The sequence below is a fragment of the Garra rufa genome, unplaced genomic scaffold (genome assembly GCF_049309525.1).
Source record: "Garra rufa unplaced genomic scaffold, GarRuf1.0 hap1_unplaced_002, whole genome shotgun sequence".
Lineage (NCBI taxonomy): Eukaryota > Metazoa > Chordata > Actinopteri > Cypriniformes > Cyprinidae > Garra > Garra rufa.
Genome location: NW_027394277.1, coordinates 7,601,680 through 7,616,235, shown reverse-complemented (window position 1 = coordinate 7,616,235; position 14,556 = coordinate 7,601,680). Strand labels below are relative to the sequence as shown.

The 14,556-nt window shown below is 50.3% G+C and overlaps 20 non-coding genes across 20 annotated transcripts; 13 read left to right on the top strand and 7 right to left on the bottom strand.

Moving 5' to 3' along the window:
• Positions 1-374: 374 nt before the first annotated feature.
• trnal-cag (transfer RNA leucine (anticodon CAG)) lies at positions 375-457 on the top strand. The gene has a single exon. It is a non-coding gene; the product is annotated as a tRNA-Leu (tRNA).
• A 698-nt stretch (positions 458-1,155) lies between these two features.
• On the bottom strand, positions 1,156-1,229 carry trnam-cau (transfer RNA methionine (anticodon CAU)). The gene has a single exon. It is a non-coding gene; the product is annotated as a tRNA-Met (tRNA).
• Positions 1,230-1,516: 287 nt separating this feature from the next.
• Positions 1,517-1,599, top strand: trnal-cag (transfer RNA leucine (anticodon CAG)). The gene has a single exon. It is a non-coding gene; the product is annotated as a tRNA-Leu (tRNA).
• Positions 1,600-2,299: 700 nt separating this feature from the next.
• trnam-cau (transfer RNA methionine (anticodon CAU)) lies at positions 2,300-2,373 on the bottom strand. Its single transcript has one exon. It is a non-coding gene; the product is annotated as a tRNA-Met (tRNA).
• A 287-nt stretch (positions 2,374-2,660) lies between these two features.
• On the top strand, positions 2,661-2,743 carry trnal-cag (transfer RNA leucine (anticodon CAG)). The gene has a single exon. It is a non-coding gene; the product is annotated as a tRNA-Leu (tRNA).
• A 1,055-nt stretch (positions 2,744-3,798) lies between these two features.
• trnal-cag (transfer RNA leucine (anticodon CAG)) lies at positions 3,799-3,881 on the top strand. Its single transcript has one exon. It is a non-coding gene; the product is annotated as a tRNA-Leu (tRNA).
• A 1,064-nt stretch (positions 3,882-4,945) lies between these two features.
• Positions 4,946-5,028, top strand: trnal-cag (transfer RNA leucine (anticodon CAG)). The gene has a single exon. It is a non-coding gene; the product is annotated as a tRNA-Leu (tRNA).
• A 710-nt stretch (positions 5,029-5,738) lies between these two features.
• On the bottom strand, positions 5,739-5,812 carry trnam-cau (transfer RNA methionine (anticodon CAU)). Its single transcript has one exon. It is a non-coding gene; the product is annotated as a tRNA-Met (tRNA).
• Positions 5,813-6,099: 287 nt separating this feature from the next.
• Positions 6,100-6,182, top strand: trnal-cag (transfer RNA leucine (anticodon CAG)). Its single transcript has one exon. It is a non-coding gene; the product is annotated as a tRNA-Leu (tRNA).
• A 1,055-nt stretch (positions 6,183-7,237) lies between these two features.
• On the top strand, positions 7,238-7,320 carry trnal-cag (transfer RNA leucine (anticodon CAG)). Its single transcript has one exon. It is a non-coding gene; the product is annotated as a tRNA-Leu (tRNA).
• Positions 7,321-8,384: 1,064 nt separating this feature from the next.
• Positions 8,385-8,467, top strand: trnal-cag (transfer RNA leucine (anticodon CAG)). Its single transcript has one exon. It is a non-coding gene; the product is annotated as a tRNA-Leu (tRNA).
• Positions 8,468-9,165: 698 nt separating this feature from the next.
• trnam-cau (transfer RNA methionine (anticodon CAU)) lies at positions 9,166-9,239 on the bottom strand. Its single transcript has one exon. It is a non-coding gene; the product is annotated as a tRNA-Met (tRNA).
• Positions 9,240-9,526: 287 nt separating this feature from the next.
• On the top strand, positions 9,527-9,609 carry trnal-cag (transfer RNA leucine (anticodon CAG)). The gene has a single exon. It is a non-coding gene; the product is annotated as a tRNA-Leu (tRNA).
• Positions 9,610-10,662: 1,053 nt separating this feature from the next.
• Positions 10,663-10,745, top strand: trnal-cag (transfer RNA leucine (anticodon CAG)). The gene has a single exon. It is a non-coding gene; the product is annotated as a tRNA-Leu (tRNA).
• Positions 10,746-11,443: 698 nt separating this feature from the next.
• trnam-cau (transfer RNA methionine (anticodon CAU)) lies at positions 11,444-11,517 on the bottom strand. Its single transcript has one exon. It is a non-coding gene; the product is annotated as a tRNA-Met (tRNA).
• A 287-nt stretch (positions 11,518-11,804) lies between these two features.
• On the top strand, positions 11,805-11,887 carry trnal-cag (transfer RNA leucine (anticodon CAG)). The gene has a single exon. It is a non-coding gene; the product is annotated as a tRNA-Leu (tRNA).
• A 687-nt stretch (positions 11,888-12,574) lies between these two features.
• On the bottom strand, positions 12,575-12,648 carry trnam-cau (transfer RNA methionine (anticodon CAU)). The gene has a single exon. It is a non-coding gene; the product is annotated as a tRNA-Met (tRNA).
• Positions 12,649-12,935: 287 nt separating this feature from the next.
• Positions 12,936-13,018, top strand: trnal-cag (transfer RNA leucine (anticodon CAG)). The gene has a single exon. It is a non-coding gene; the product is annotated as a tRNA-Leu (tRNA).
• Positions 13,019-13,718: 700 nt separating this feature from the next.
• Positions 13,719-13,792, bottom strand: trnam-cau (transfer RNA methionine (anticodon CAU)). Its single transcript has one exon. It is a non-coding gene; the product is annotated as a tRNA-Met (tRNA).
• Positions 13,793-14,079: 287 nt separating this feature from the next.
• Positions 14,080-14,162, top strand: trnal-cag (transfer RNA leucine (anticodon CAG)). Its single transcript has one exon. It is a non-coding gene; the product is annotated as a tRNA-Leu (tRNA).
• Positions 14,163-14,556: the final 394 nt, after the last annotated feature.

Here is a 14,556-nt window from a genome sequence, read left to right as displayed (position 1 = left end):
AGCTATCAAAAGGCACCACGCTGCCCCGTGTGAGGCACGACCTTCAGATTATGAGACTGACGCGCTGCCTAACTGCGCCAACGAGGCCGGCGGGATGACCGGTCTGAAATGCGAAGCGCTAGCGTGTCGGTGCCTGCCTGCAGGGCGTAGATCCAAAAGCTGCGTTCAGGTCGCAGTCTCCTCTGGAGGTGTGGGTTCGAATCCCACTTTTCCGACAGAACTGTCCTTTGTCCTTTGGCTTCGGATAACAGCTACAGTCTTCAGCGCTTGGCAGAACATGTGGAGCTATATTTGAATCGAATCAACATTTCGTTAGGGATTCAGACCACAAGCTGGGTGTAGCCGCAACGGGTCAGCTCCCACCACGCAAGCGTGTCAGGATGGCCGAGCGGTCTAAGGCGCTGCGTTCAGGTCGCAGTCTCCCCTGGAGGCGTGGGTTCGAATCCCACTTCTGACAGACTTAAGTTTCTGCTACGGTCTTCAGCTGCAAGGCTGTAACTTTGCCAACTTTGCCTTGTGTCAGGGCATTAACTTTGCCAAAGCACCACATTTCAGTCGATGTCAGAATTAGTATAAAGTGGCAGTAACGCCGACGGGCGTTCCGTTAAACTTGAGAATTACTCCGTTTTATCGTTTGTGCGACGTCACTCCTTCCCCGATACCAAGTTGCAGGCACTTTTAAAGAATGCCTTGAAAGACTATGTCAAGTCGTAATAGAATCGAGTCAATATTTCCTTAAGATGAAGGCAACATTGCTTTAAGGTTCACGAAAGCTTGCCTTCCCATTAATAGGGAATTTCATTTCCAATGCCAGCATGATATTACCCTTAAGAAAACCTCACAAGAACACCGCCACATGTTACATGAATACGACAGGGATGGTATTCCTGCATTCATTCAGCATTAGCCCAGCGTGAACACTGAATTTCGATTATATTGCATGTCAAAGGGTGGCCTAGGACTGAATGCAATGTCGCTGGATGGGATTTAGGGAATTTACCTGGAAACTCACAGTTTCTCCCGCAATGTCGTGTCGTCCACCCTTCAGATGAGCTGTGGCCTTTTTCCCTCAGGCGAAGGAGACAAGCAGGCGGACGGGAACAGAGAAGCCCGCTCTGTCGTGTAAGCGCTCTCAGCTATCAAAAGGCACCACGCTGCCCCGTGTGAGGCTCGAACTCACGACCTTCAGATTATGAGACTGACGCGCTGCCTAACTGCGCCAACGAGGCCGGCGGGATGACCGGTCTGAAATGCGAAGCGCTAGCGTGTCGGTGCCTGCCTGCAGGGCGTAGATCCAAAAGCTGCGTTCAGGTCGCAGTCTCCTCTGGAGGTGTGGGTGCGAATCCCACTTTTCCGACAGAACTGTCCTTTGTCCTTTGGCTTCGGATAACAGCTACAGTCTTCAGCGCTTGGCAGAACATGTGGAGCTATGTTTGAATCGAATCAACATTTCGTTAGGGATTCAGACCACAAGCTGGGTGTAGCCGCAACGGGTCAGCTCCCACCACGCAAGCGTGTCAGGATGGCCGAGCGGTCTAAGGCGCTGCGTTCAGGTCGCAGTCTCCCCTGGAGGCGTGGGTTTGAATCCCACTTCTGACAGACTTAAGTTTCGGCTACAGACAACAGCTACGGTCTTCAGCCGCAAGGCTGTAACTTTGCCAACTTTGCCTTGTGTCAGGGCATTAACTTTGCCAAAGCACCACATTTCAGTCGACGTCAGAATTAGTATAAAGTGGCAGTAACTTCCGTTAAACTTGAGAATTACTCCGTTTTATCGTTTGTGCGACGTCACTCCTTCCCCGATACCAAGTTGCAGGCACTTTTAAAGAATGCCTTGAAAGACTATGTCAAGTCGTAATAGAATCGAGTCAATATTTCCTTAAGATGAAGGCAACATTGCTTTAAGGTTCACGAAAGCTTGCCTTCCCATTAATAGGGAATTTCATTTCCAATGCCAGCATCATATTACCCTTAAGAAAACCTCACAAGAACACCGCCACATGTTACATGAATACGACAGGGATGGTATTCCTGCATTCATTCAGCATTAGCCCAGCGTGAACACTGAATTTCGATTATATTGCATGTCAAAGGGTGGCCTAGGACTGAATGCAATGTCGCTGGATGGGATTTAGGGAATTTACCTGGAAACTCACAGTTTCTCCCGCAATGTCGTGTCGTCCACCCTTCAGATGAGCTGTGGCCTTTTTCCCTCAGGCGAAGGAGACAAGCAGGCGGACGGGAACAGAGAAGCCCGCTCTGTCGTGTAAGCGCTCTCAGCTATCGAAAGGCACCACGCTGCCCCGTGTGAGGCTCGAACTCACGACCTTCAGATTATGAGACTGACGCGCTGCCTAACTGCGCCAACGAGGCCGGCGGGATGACCGGTCTGAAATGCGAAGCGCTAGCGTGTCGGTGCCTGCCTGCAGGGCGTAGATCCAAAAGCTGCGTTCAGGTCGCAGTCTCCTCTGGAGGTGTGGGTTCGAATCCCACTTTTCCGACAGAACTGTCCTTTGTCCTTTGGCTTCGGATAACAGCTACAGTCTTCAGCGCTTGGCAGAACATGTGGAGCTATATTTGAATCGAATCAACATTTCGTTAGGGATTCAGACCACAAGCTGGGTGTAGCCGCAACGGGTCAGCTCCCACCACGCAAGCGTGTCAGGATGGCCGAGCGGTCTAAGGCGCTGCGTTCAGGTCGCAGTCTCCCCTGGAGGCGTGGGTTCGAATCCCACTTCTGACAGACTTAAGTTTCGGCTACGGACAACAGCTACGGTCTTCAGCCGCAAGGCTGTAACTTTGCCTTGTGTCAGGGCATTAACTTTGCCAAAGCACCACATTTCAGTCGACGTCAGAATTAGTATAAAGTGGCAGTAACGCCGACGGGCGTTCCGTTAAACTTGAGAATTACTCCGTTTTATCGTTTGTGCGACGTCACTCCTTCCCCGATACCAAGTTGCAGGCACTTTTAAAGAATGCCTTGAAAGACTATGTCAAGTCGTAATAGAATCGAGTCAATATTTCCTTAAGATGAAGGCAACATTGCTTTAAGGTTCACGAAAGCTTGCCCTCCCATTAATAGGGAATTTCATTTCCAATGCCAGCATGATATTACCCTTAAGAAAACCTCACAAGAACACCGCCACATGTTACATGAATACGACAGGGATGGTATTCCTGCATTCATTCAGCATTAGCCCAGCGTGAACACTGAATTTCGATTATATTGCATGTCAAAGGGTGGCCTAGGACTGAATGCAATGTCGCTGGATGGGATTTAGGGAATTTACCTGGAAACTCACAGTTTCTCCCGCAATGTCGTGTCGTCCACCCTTCAGATGAGCTGTGGCCTTTTTCCCTCAGGCGAAGGAGACAAGCAGGCGGACGGGAACAGAGAAGCCCGCTCTGTCGTGTAAGCGCTCTCAGCTATCAAAAGGCACCACGCTGCCCCGTGTGAGGCACGACCTTCAGATTATGAGACTGACGCGCTGCCTAACTGCGCCAACGAGGCCGGCGGGATGACCGGTCTGAAATGCGAAGCGCTAGCGTGTCGGTGCCTGCCTGCAGGGCGTAGATCCAAAAGCTACGTTCAGGTCACAGTCTCCTCTGGAGGTGTGGGTGCGAATCCCACTTTTCCGACAGAACTGTCCTTTGTCCTTTGGCTTCGGATAACAGCTACAGTCTTCAGCGCTTGGCAGAACATGTGGAGCTATATTTGAATCGAATCAACATTTCGTTAGGGATTCAGACCACAAGCTGGGTGTAGCCGCAACGGGTCAGCTCCCACCACGCAAGCGTGTCAGGATGGCCGAGCGGTCTAAGGCGCTGCGTTCAGGTCGCAGTCTCCCCTGGAGGCGTGGGTTCGAATCCCACTTCTGACAGACTTAAGTTTCGGCTACGGACAACAGCTACGGTCTTCAGCCGCAAGGCTGTAACTTTGCCAACTTTGCCTTGTGTCAGGGCATTAACTTTGCCAAAGCACCACATTTCAGTCGACGTCAGAATTAGTATAAAGTGGCAGTAACGCCGACGGGCGTTCCGTTAAACTTGAGAATTACTCCGTTGTATCGTTTGTGCGACGTCACTCCTTCCCCGATACCAAGTTGCAGGCACTTTTAAAGAATGCCTTGAAAGACTATGTCAAGTCGTAATAGAATCGAGTCAATATTTCCTTAAGATGAAGGCAACATTGCTTTAAGGTTCACGAAAGCTTGCCTTCCCATTAATAGGGAATTTCATTTCCAATGCCAGCATGATATTACCCTTAAGAAAACCTCACAAGAACACCGCCACATGTTACATGAATACGACAGGGATGGTATTCCTGCATTCATTCAGCATTAGCCCAGCGTGAACACTGAATTTCGATTATATTGCATGTCAAAGGGTGGCCTAGGACTGAATGCAATGTCACTGGATGGTATTTAGGGAATTTACCTGGAAACTCACAGTTTCTCCCGCAATGTCGTGTCGTCCACCCTTCAGATGAGCTGTGGCCTTTTTCCCTCAGGCGAAGGAGACAAGCAGGCGGACGGGAACAGAGAAGCCCGCTCTGTCGTGTAAGCGCTCTCAGCTATCAAAAGGCACCACGCTGCCCCGTGTGAGGCACGACCTTCAGATTATGAGACTGACGCGCTGCCTAACTGCGCCAACGAGGCCGGCGGGATGACCGGTCTGAAATGCGAAGCGCTAGCGTGTCGGTGCCTGCCTGCAGGGCGTAGATCCAAAAGCTGCGTTCAGGTCGCAGTCTCCTCTGGAGGTGTGGGTTCGAATCCCACTTTTCCGACAGAACTGTCCTTTGTCCTTTGGCTTCGGATAACAGCTACAGTCTTCAGCGCTTGGCAGAACATGTGGAGCTATATTTGAATCGAATCAACATTTCGTTAGGGATTCAGACCACAAGCTGGGTGTAGCCGCAACGGGTCAGCTCCCACCACACAAGCGTGTCAGGATGGCCGAGCGGTCTAAGGCGCTGCGTTCAGGTCGCAGTCTCCCCTGGAGGCGTGGGTTCGAATCCCAATTCTGACAGACTTAAGTTTCTGCTACGGACAACAGCTATGGTCTTCAGCCGCAAGGCTGTAACTTTGCCAACTTTGCCTTTATCAGGGCATTAACTTTGCCAAAGCACCACATTTCAGTCAACGTCAGAATTAGTATAAAGTGGCAGTAACGCCGACGGGCGTTCCGTTAAACTTGAGAATTACTCCGTTGTATCGTTTGTGCGACGTCACTCCTTCCCCGATACCAAGTTGCAGGCACTTTTAAAGAATGCCTTGAAAGACTATGTCAAGTCGTAATAGAATCGAGTCAATATTTCCTTAAGATGAAGGCAACATTGCTTTAAGGTTCACGAAAGCTTGCCTTCCCATTAATAGGGAATTTCATTTCCAATGCCAGCATGATATTACCCTTAAGAAAACCTCACAAGAACACCGCCACATGTTACATGAATACGACAGGGATGGTATTCCTGCATTCCTTCAGCATTAGCCCAGCGTGAACACTGAATTTCGATTATATTGCATGTCAAAGGGTGGCCTAGGACTGAATGCAATGTCGCTGGATGGTATTTAGGGAATTTACCTGGAAACTCACAGTTTCTCCCGCAATGTCGTGTCGTCCACCCTTCAGATGAGCTGTGGCCTTTTTCCCTCAGGCGAAGGAGACAAGCAGGCGGACGGGAACAGAGAAGCCCGCTCTGTCGTGTAAGCGCTCTCAGCTATCAAAAGGCACCACGCTGCCCTGTGTGAGGCTCGAACTCACGACCTTCAGATTATGAGACTGACGCGCTGCCTAACTGCGCCAACGAGGCCGGCGGGATGACCGGTCTGAAATGCGAAGCGCTAGCGTGTCGGTGCCTGCCTGCAGGGCGTAGATCCAAAAGCTGCGTTCAGGTCGCAGTCTCCTCTGGAGGTGTGGGTGCGAATCCCACTTTTCCGACAGAACTGTCCTTTGTCCTTTGGCTTCGGATAACAGCTACAGTCTTCAGCGCTTGGCAGAACATGTGGAGCTATATTTGAATCGAATCAACATTTCGTTAGGGATTCAGACCACAAGCTGGGTGTAGCCGCAACGGGTCAGCTCCCACCACGCAAGCGTGTCAGGATGGCCGAGCGGTCTAAGGCGCTGCGTTCAGGTCGCAGTCTCCCCTGGAGGCGTGGGTTCGAATCCCACTTCTGACAGACTTAAGTTTCGGCTACGGACAACAGCTACGGTCTTCAGCCGCAAGGCTGTAACTTTGCCTTGTGTCAGGGCATTAACTTTGCCAAAGCACCACATTTCAGTCGACGTCAGAATTAGTATAAAGTGGCAGTAACGCCGACGGGCGTTCCGTTAAACTTGAGAATTACTCCGTTTTATCGTTTGTGCGACGTCACTCCTTCCCCGATACCAAGTTGCAGGCACTTTTAAAGAATGCCTTGAAAGACTATGTCAAGTCGTAATAGAATCGAGTCAATATTTCCTTAAGATGAAGGCAACATTGCTTTAAGGTTCACGAAAGCTTGCCCTCCCATTAATAGGGAATTTCATTTCCAATGCCAGCATGATATTACCCTTAAGAAAACCTCACAAGAACACCGCCACATGTTACATGAATACGACAGGGATGGTATTCCTGCATTCATTCAGCATTAGCCCAGCGTGAACACTGAATTTCGATTATATTGCATGTCAAAGGGTGGCCTAGGACTGAATGCAATGTCGCTGGATGGGATTTAGGGAATTTACCTGGAAACTCACAGTTTCTCCCGCAATGTCGTGTCGTCCACCCTTCAGATGAGCTGTGGCCTTTTTCCCTCAGGCGAAGGAGACAAGCAGGCGGACGGGAACAGAGAAGCCCGCTCTGTCGTGTAAGCGCTCTCAGCTATCAAAAGGCACCACGCTGCCCCGTGTGAGGCACGACCTTCAGATTATGAGACTGACGCGCTGCCTAACTGCGCCAACGAGGCCGGCGGGATGACCGGTCTGAAATGCGAAGCGCTAGCGTGTCGGTGCCTGCCTGCAGGGCGTAGATCCAAAAGCTACGTTCAGGTCACAGTCTCCTCTGGAGGTGTGGGTGCGAATCCCACTTTTCCGACAGAACTGTCCTTTGTCCTTTGGCTTCGGATAACAGCTACAGTCTTCAGCGCTTGGCAGAACATGTGGAGCTATATTTGAATCGAATCAACATTTCGTTAGGGATTCAGACCACAAGCTGGGTGTAGCCACAACGGGTCAGCTCCCACCACGCAAGCGTGTCAGGATGGCCGAGCGGTCTAAGGCGCTGCGTTCAGGTCGCAGTCTCCCCTGGAGGCGTGGGTTCGAATCCCACTTCTGACAGACTTAAGTTTCGGCTACGGACAACAGCTACGGTCTTCAGCCGCAAGGCTGTAACTTTGCCAACTTTGCCTTGTGTCAGGGCATTAACTTTGCCAAAGCACCACATTTCAGTCGACGTCAGAATTAGTATAAAGTGGCAGTAACGCCGACGGGCGTTCCGTTAAACTTGAGAATTACTCCGTTTTATCGTTTGTGCGACGTCACTCCTTCCCCGATACCAAGTTGCAGGCACTTTTAAAGAATGCCTTGAAAGACTATGTCAAGTCGTAATAGAATCGAGTCAATATTTCCTTAAGATGAAGGCAACATTGCTTTAAGGTTCACGAAAGCTTGCCCTCCCATTAATAGGGAATTTCATTTCCAATGCCAGCATGATATTACCCTTAAGAAAACCTCACAAGAACACCGCCACATGTTACATGAATACGACAGGGATGGTATTCCTGCATTCATTCAGCATTAGCCCAGCGTGAACACTGAATTTCGATTATATTGCATGTCAAAGGGTGGCCTAGGACTGAATGCAATGTCGCTGGATGGGATTTAGGGAATTTACCTGGAAACTCACAGTTTCTCCCGCAATGTCGTGTCGTCCACCCTTCAGATGAGCTGTGGCCTTTTTCCCTCAGGCGAAGGAGACAAGCAGGCGGACGGGAACAGAGAAGCCCGCTCTGTCGTGTAAGCGCTCTCAGCTATCAAAAGGCACCACGCTGCCCCGTGTGAGGCACGACCTTCAGATTATGAGACTGACGCGCTGCCTAACTGCGCCAACGAGGCCGGCGGGATGACCGGTCTGAAATGCGAAGCGCTAGCGTGTCGGTGCCTGCCTGCAGGGCGTAGATCCAAAAGCTGCGTTCAGGTCGCAGTCTCCTCTGGAGGTGTGGGTTCGAATCCCACTTTTCCGACAGAACTGTCCTTTGTCCTTTGGCTTCGGATAACAGCTACAGTCTTCAGCGCTTGGCAGAACATGTGGAGCTATATTTGAATCGAATCAACATTTCGTTAGGGATTCAGACCACAAGCTGGGTGTAGCCGCAACGGGTCAGCTCCCACCACGCAAGCGTGTCAGGATGGCCGAGCGGTCTAAGGCGCTGCGTTCAGGTCGCAGTCTCCCCTGGAGGCGTGGGTTCGAATCCCACTTCTGACAGACTTAAGTTTCTGCTACGGTCTTCAGCTGCAAGGCTGTAACTTTGCCAACTTTGCCTTGTGTCAGGGCATTAACTTTGCCAAAGCACCACATTTCAGTCGATGTCAGAATTAGTATAAAGTGGCAGTAACGCCGACGGGCGTTCCGTTAAACTTGAGAATTACTCCGTTTTATCGTTTGTGCGACGTCACTCCTTCCCCGATACCAAGTTGCAGGCACTTTTAAAGAATGCCTTGAAAGACTATGTCAAGTCGTAATAGAATCGAGTCAATATTTCCTTAAGATGAAGGCAACATTGCTTTAAGGTTCACGAAAGCTTGCCTTCCCATTAATAGGGAATTTCATTTCCAATGCCAGCATGATATTACCCTTAAGAAAACCTCACAAGAACACCGCCACATGTTACATGAATATGACAGGGATGGTATTCCTGCATTCATTCAGCATTAGCCCAGCGTGAACACTGAATTTCGATTATATTGCATGTCAAAGGGTGGCCTAGGACTGAATGCAATGTCGCTGGATGGGATTTAGGGAATTTACCTGGAAACTCACAGTTTCTCCCGCAATGTCGTGTCGTCCACCCTTCAGATGAGCTGTGGCCTTTTTCCCTCAGGCGAAGGAGACAAGCAGGCGGACGGGAACAGAGAAGCCCGCTCTGTCGTGTAAGCGCTCTCAGCTATCAAAAGGCACCACGCTGCCCCGTGTGAGGCTCGAACTCACGACCTTCAGATTATGAGACTGACGCGCTGCCTAACTGCGCCAACGAGGCCGGCGGGATGACCGGTCTGAAATGCGAAGCGCTAGCGTGTCGGTGCCTGCCTGCAGGGCGTAGATCCAAAAGCTGCGTTCAGGTCGCAGTCTCCTCTGGAGGTGTGGGTTCGAATCCCACTTTTCCGACAGAACTGTCCTTTGTCCTTTGGCTTCGGATAACAGCTACAGTCTTCAGCGCTTGGCAGAACATGTGGAGCTATATTTGAATCGAATCAACATTTCGTTAGGGATTCAGACCACAAGCTGGGTGTAGCCGCAACGGGTCAGCTCCCACCACGCAAGCGTGTCAGGATGGCCGAGCGGTCTAAGGCGCTGCGTTCAGGTCGCAGTCTCCCCTGGAGGCGTGGGTTCGAATCCCACTTCTGACAGACTTAAGTTTTGGCTACGGACAACAGCTACGGTCTTCAGCCGCAAGGCTGTAACTTTGCCAACTTTGCCTTGTGTCAGGGCATTAACTTTGCCAAAGCACCACATTTCAGTCGACGTCAGAATTAGTATAAAGTGGCAGTAACTTCCGTTAAACTTGAGAATTACTCCGTTTTATCGTTTGTGCGACGTCACTCCTTCCCCGATACCAAGTTGCAGGCACTTTTAAAGAATGCCTTGAAAGACTATGTCAAGTCGTAATAGAATCGAGTCAATATTTCCTTAAGATGAAGGCAACATTGCTTTAAGGTTCACGAAAGCTTGCCTTCCCATTAATAGGGAATTTCATTTCCAATGCCAGCATGATATTACCCTTAAGAAAACCTCACAAGAACACCGCCACATGTTACATGAATACGACAGGGATGGTATTCCTGCATTCATTCAGCATTAGCCCAGCGTGAACACTGAATTTCGATTATATTGCATGTCAAAGGGTGGCCTAGGACTGAATGCAATGTCGCTGGATGGTATTTAGGGAATTTACCTGGAAACTCACAGTTTCTCCCGCAATGTCGTGTCGTCCGCCCTTCAGATGAGCTGTGGCCTTTTTCCCTCAGGCGAAGGAGACAAGCAGGCGGACGGGAACAGAGAAGCCCGCTCTGTCGTGTAAGCGCTCTCAGCTATCAAAAGGCACCACGCTGCCCCGTGTGAGGCACGACCTTCAGATTATGAGACTGACGCGCTGCCTAACTGCGCCAACGAGGCCGGCGGGATGACCGGTCTGAAATGCGAAGCGCTAGCGTGTCGGTGCCTGCCTGCAGGGCGTAGATCCAAAAGCTGCGTTCAGGTCGCAGTCTCCTCTGGAGGTGTGGGTTCGAATCCCACTTTTCCGACAGAACTGTCCTTTGTCCTTTGGCTTCGGATAACAGCTACAGTCTTCAGCGCTTGGCAGAACATGTGGAGCTATATTTGAATCGAATCAACATTTCGTTAGGGATTCAGACCACAAGCTGGGTGTAGCCGCAACGGGTCAGCTCCCACCACGCAAGCGTGTCAGGATGGCCGAGCGGTCTAAGGCGCTGCGTTCAGGTCGCAGTCTCCCCTGGAGGCGTGGGTTCGAATCCCACTTCTGACAGACTTAAGTTTCTGCTACGGTCTTCAGCTGCAAGGCTGTAACTTTGCCAACTTTGCCTTGTGTCAGGGCATTAACTTTGCCAAAGCACCACATTTCAGTCGACGTCAGAATTAGTATAAAGTGGCAGTAACGCCGACGGGCGTTCCGTTAAACTTGAGAATTACTCCGTTTTATCGTTTGTGCGACGTCACTCCTTCCCCGATACCAAGTTGCAGGCACTTTTAAAGAATGCCTTGAAAGACTATGTCAAGTCGTAATAGAATCGAGTCAATATTTCCTTAAGATGAAGGCAACATTGCTTTAAGGTTCACGAAAGCTTGCCTTCCCATTAATAGGGAATTTCATTTCCAATGCCAGCATGATATTACCCTTAAGAAAACCTCACAAGAACACCGCCACATGTTACATGAATACGACAGGGATGGTATTCCTGCATTCATTCAGCATTAGCCCAGCGTGAACACTGAATTTCGATTATATTGCATGTCAAAGGGTGGCCTAGGACTGAATGCAATGTCGCTGGATGGGATTTAGGGAATTTACCTGGAAACTCACAGTTTCTCCCGCAATGTCGTGTCGTCCACCCTTCAGATGAGCTGTGGCCTTTTTCCCTCAGGCGAAGGAGACAAGCAGGCGGACGGGAACAGAGAAGCCCGCTCTGTCGTGTAAGCGCTCTCAGCTATCAAAAGGCACCACGCTGCCCCGTGTGAGGCTCGAACTCACGACCTTCAGATTATGAGACTGACGCGCTGCCTAACTGCGCCAACGAGGCCGGCGGGATGACCGGTCTGAAATGCGAAGCGCTAGCGTGTCGGTGCCTGCCTGCAGGGCGTAGATCCAAAAGCTGCGTTCAGGTCGCAGTCTCCTCTGGAGGTGTGGGTGCGAATCCCACTTTTCCGACAGAACTGTCCTTTGTCCTTTGGCTTCGGATAACAGCTACAGTCTTCAGCGCTTGGCAGAACATGTGGAGCTATGTTTGAATCGAATCAACATTTCGTTAGGGATTCAGACCACAAGCTGGGTGTAGCCGCAACGGGTCAGCTCCCACCACGCAAGCGTGTCAGGATGGCCGAGCGGTCTAAGGCGCTGCGTTCAGGTCGCAGTCTCCCCTGGAGGCGTGGGTTTGAATCCCACTTCTGACAGACTTAAGTTTCGGCTACAGACAACAGCTACGGTCTTCAGCCGCAAGGCTGTAACTTTGCCAACTTTGCCTTGTGTCAGGGCATTAACTTTGCCAAAGCACCACATTTCAGTCGACGTCAGAATTAGTATAAAGTGGCGAACTTGAGAATTACTCCGTTGTATCGTTTGTGCGACGTCACTCCTTCCCCGATACCAAGTTGCAGGCACTTTTAAAGAATGCCTTGAAAGACTATGTCAAGTCGTAATAGAATCGAGTCAATATTTCCTTAAGATGAAGGCAACATTGCTTTAAGGTTCACGAAAGCTTGCCTTCCCATTAATAGGGAATTTCATTTCCAATGCCAGCATGATATTACCCTTAAGAAAACCTCACAAGAACACCGCCACATGTTACATGAATATGACAGGGATGGTATTCCTGCATTCATTCAGCATTAGCCCAGCGTGAACACTGAATTTCGATTATATTGCATGTCAAAGGGTGGCCTAGGACTGAATGCAATGTCGCTGGATGGTATTTAGGGAATTTACCTGGAAACTCACAGTTTCTCCCGCAATGTCGTGTCGTCCACCCTTCAGATGAGCTGTGGCCTTTTTCCCTCAGGCGAAGGAGACAAGCAGGCGGACGGGAACAGAGAAGCCCGCTCTGTCGTGTAAGCGCTCTCAGCTATCAAAAGGCACCACGCTGCCCCGTGTGAGGCTCGAACTCACGACCTTCAGATTATGAGACTGACGCGCTGCCTAACTGCGCCAACGAGGCCGGCGGGATGACAGGTCTGAAATGCGAAGCGCTAGCGTGTCGGTGCCTGCCTGCAGGGCGTAGATCCAAAAGCTGCGTTCAGGTCGCAGTCTCCTCTGGAGGTGTGGGTTCGAATCCCACTTTTCCGACAGAACTGTCCTTTGTCCTTTGGCTTCGGATAACAGCTACAGTCTTCAGCGCTTGGCAGAACATGTGGAGCTATATTTGAATCGAATCAACATTTCGTTAGGGATTCAGACCACAAGCTGGGTGTAGCCGCAACGGGTCAGCTCCCACCACGCAAGCGTGTCAGGATGGCCGAGCGGTCTAAGGCGCTGCGTTCAGGTCGCAGTCTCCCCTGGAGGCGTGGGTTCGAATCCCACTTCTGACAGACTTAAGTTTTGGCTACGGACAACAGCTACGGTCTTCAGCCGCAAGGCTGTAACTTTGCCAACTTTGCCTTGTGTCAGGGCATTAACTTTGCCAAAGCACCACATTTCAGTCGACGTCAGAATTAGTATAAAGTGGCAGTAACTTCCGTTAAACTTGAGAATTACTCCGTTTTATCGTTTGTGCGACGTCACTCCTTCCCCGATACCAAGTTGCAGGCACTTTTAAAGAATGCCTTGAAAGACTATGTCAAGTCGTAATAGAATCGAGTCAATATTTCCTTAAGATGAAGGCAACATTGCTTTAAGGTTCACGAAAGCTTGCCTTCCCATTAATAGGGAATTTCATTTCCAATGCCAGCATCATATTACCCTTAAGAAAACCTCACAAGAACACCGCCACATGTTACATGAATACGACAGGGATGGTATTCCTGCATTCATTCAGCATTAGCCCAGCGTGAACACTGAATTTCGATTATATTGCATGTCAAAGGGTGGCCTAGGACTGAATGCAATGTCGCTGGATGGGATTTAGGGAATTTACCTGGAAACTCACAGTTTCTCCCGCAATGTCGTGTCGTCCACCCTTCAGATGAGCTGTGGCCTTTTTCCCTCAGGCGAAGGAGACAAGCAGGCGGACGGGAACAGAGAAGCCCGCTCTGTCGTGTAAGCGCTCTCAGCTATCGAAAGGCACCACGCTGCCCCGTGTGAGGCTCGAACTCACGACCTTCAGATTATGAGACTGACGCGCTGCCTAACTGCGCCAACGAGGCCGGCGGGATGACCGGTCTGAAATGCGAAGCGCTAGCGTGTCGGTGCCTGCCTGCAGGGCGTAGATCCAAAAGCTGCGTTCAGGTCGCAGTCTCCTCTGGAGGTGTGGGTTCGAATCCCACTTTTCCGACAGAACTGTCCTTTGTCCTTTGGCTTCGGATAACAGCTACAGTCTTCAGCGCTTGGCAGAACATGTGGAGCTATATTTGAATCGAATCAACATTTCGTTAGGGATTCAGACCACAAGCTGGGTGTAGCCGCAACGGGTCAGCTCCCACCACGCAAGCGTGTCAGGATGGCCGAGCGGTCTAAGGCGCTGCGTTCAGGTCGCAGTCTCCCCTGGAGGCGTGGGTTCGAATCCCACTTCTGACAGACTTAAGTTTCGGCTACGGACAACAGCTATGGTCTTCAGCTAACTTTGCCTTGTGTCAGGGCATTAACTTTGCCAAAGCACCACATTTCAGTCGACGTCAGAATTAGTATAAAGTGGCAGTAACTTCCGTTAAACTTGAGAATTACTCCGTTTTATCGTTTGTGCGACGTCACTCCTTCCCCGATACCAAGTTGCAGGCACTTTTAAAGAATGCCTTGAAAGACTATGTCAAGTCGTAATAGAATCGAGTCAATATTTCCTTAAGATGAAGGCAACATTGCTTTAAGGTTCACGAAAGCTTGCCCTCCCATTAATAGGGAATTTCATTTCCAATGCCAGCATGATATTACCCTTAAGAAAACCTCACAAGAACACCGCCACATGTTACATGAA